This window comes from Sorex araneus, chromosome 2 (assembly GCF_027595985.1).
Source record: "Sorex araneus isolate mSorAra2 chromosome 2, mSorAra2.pri, whole genome shotgun sequence".
NCBI lineage: Eukaryota > Metazoa > Chordata > Mammalia > Eulipotyphla > Soricidae > Sorex > Sorex araneus.
Genome location: NC_073303.1, coordinates 45093062 through 45095580, shown reverse-complemented (window position 1 = coordinate 45095580; position 2519 = coordinate 45093062). Strand labels below are relative to the sequence as shown.

At 39.3% G+C, this 2519-nt stretch overlaps 1 non-coding gene across 1 annotated transcript; it reads right to left on the bottom strand.

The window, feature by feature from the left end:
- Nucleotides 1-1691: 1691 nt before the first annotated feature.
- Nucleotides 1692-1818, bottom strand: LOC129403080 (small nucleolar RNA SNORA40). Its single transcript, XR_008629063.1, has one exon. It is a non-coding gene; the product is annotated as a small nucleolar RNA SNORA40 (small nucleolar RNA).
- Nucleotides 1819-2519: the final 701 nt, after the last annotated feature.

Sequence of the window (2519 nt, the reverse complement as noted above, 5' to 3'; positions counted from 1 at the left end):
TTGGTCTGGGACAGTCACAGGTGGAGCTGCAGGTGCGAAAGAAAGCTGGCTGTTCTCCTGCTGACATCTCAGCATCTATACCTCCCTTCCGCCGCCCCATGTGTTCCCAGTGCCCCCTGCATTGCTGCACAGTAACTTTTTATTTGTTTAGTTTTAATACTCTTCATCTTGCCAAGCAACAGAGGAGAATAAGGGACATCAAGTGCTATGAAGCATGGATTGATTGTTCTGTGATAACATCACAGACCTCAAGAGTACAAGGTCCATCAACAATGCCACACTAAGCCTGTATCACCACCTTCACAACTCTACACAGAAGACTTGAAAGCTGAAAACAGATGAGCTTATAACAGAAAAATGCCTCCCATATTTTCTACCTCATAAAATATAGATGATAGACAAATAGAGATGGAGGTAGAGATATAAAAAGAAATAGAGTTACACCAAAATCACTTTCCAAGGGGCTCATTTGTTAACCAAGCAAACAAAGCCATTTACTGGTGTTTAATCATATTACATTTGATTGCACAAGTCACAAAGACTTTTTTAGATGATTAGATTTTTAAGAATGCTTATTCAAATCATTGAGGTCATCAGGAGACTTCAAGAGTCCATTTGAAAACAGTCAGAATTATAAAACTGGCTGGAGCAATAGCACAGCAGGTAGGGCATTTGTCCTGCACACAGCTGACCCAGGTTCGATTCCTCCGCCCCTCTCAGAGAGCCTCTCAGAGATACCGAGAGTATCTCGCCCACACAGCAGAGCCTAGCAAGCTACCCGTGGTGTATTCTATATGCCAAAAACAGTAACAACAAGTCTCACAATGGAGACATTACTGGGGCCCATTCTAGCAAATTGATAACAATGGGATGACAGTGACAGTAACAACAATTAAGAATTGAAATATCATGATCCACTAAATAACATAAAAAGACTCACTGTGGGATGATAAAAGCTTTTAAACAAACCCAAAATATCATAGAGAAAGGTTTACATATGAAGAGAAAGATTCAACATGTCCTATTACATTTCATTGAAAACGTAAATAAGCCAAAGAGACAGTACATCTGATAACGCACTTGTCTTGCACATGGCTCGTCTATCCCTAGCACCTCAGATGGTCTCCTGAGCACTGCCAGGAATGATCTCTGAGCATAGAACCAGGACTAAACCCTGACTCAGCACTGCTTAATATGACTCAAGTACAAAAATAATAAATGAATTATTCAAAATATATTATATTCTTATGTTGAAAGAATGCAAATGAAAACTAAACTTATTAAGATGGCAGAAATTCAAGTTCTCACATCTCGCTAAGGTGGTAACACTGAGGGTAAACAAGCCTCCTCTTTCACTGAAGGGCTGTGTGTGTGCATGGGTACACATGTGCGCATTTCACAGCATCTAAGTTTTTGGAATTTTCATTTTAATTTTTTTGTACAGGATTACTTACTGTAGCAATTATAGTGGTGGAAATTGTAAATAACCTGGACAACTATTAAAATAGAACTTGTAAAGAGAATTCGTACATAGCACTCCATATTGTGATGTGATAATTAACATATTCAATTATAGAAAATTTGCTAAGCTTCTTATGTACTAAAATGATCAGGCTCCAAAATATACAATTAAGTGTAAAAAGACAAAACAGGGAAGGTTTTATAAGGCACATCTGCAACAGGAAAAAGAATAAATAAATTTTTATCATGCTCAGAACTCATACAGAACAATGAATTCTGGGTTACAAGAGAGGATTAAGTTTTAGCACCTGACTCAAAGTCTTTGCCCACAAGTCCGGCCCACACCACAGCGGTGCTGAGGATAACATTCTTAAGGTAACAATGGTTTATAAAAGTGAAAATGTTTATGTTTTAATAGCACAATATTTCAACCACACCCGCCAACCAACTTCTCTCCATCACCATTCGCAGGATCCATTCTGCCTGCGCCTAGCCCCTTGGTGATCTCAGTTCTACGGTCAGAGTCCAGGAACTCATATTGAACATTGTCCCTAGTTTGTTTCTCCATAGACCATCAATGAGTGAGATCATAAAATATATGTTCTTCTTCTGACATGTTTCATTTAACATGACATCCTATGTCCCCCATCTGTGCTGTACCACAGTATACTGCATTTCTTTGTTTCCCCTAATAGCTGTGTAGTACTCTATTGTATGCATAATATACCACAACTTCTCTTTTTTTTTTTAATTTTTTTTTTAAATTTTATTGAATCACCATGTGGAGGGTTACATAGTTCTCAGGATTATGTCGGTTATACAGTTCTCAAACACCCTTCACTTCACCAGTGCCCATCTTCCATCACCAACCCCCCCAGTATACCTGCCGCCCCCTCCCACCTCCCCAGTCCCAACCCTTGCACATGATATGTTTCACTTCGTCTACGCCTTATTTCGATTACATTCCATGTTTCAACACACAACTCACTACCGTTGCTGGGGTTTCCCCCAAAAAAGAAAAGCAGTCCTATTGCCAAGGAGGCATTTGATAGTTCTCC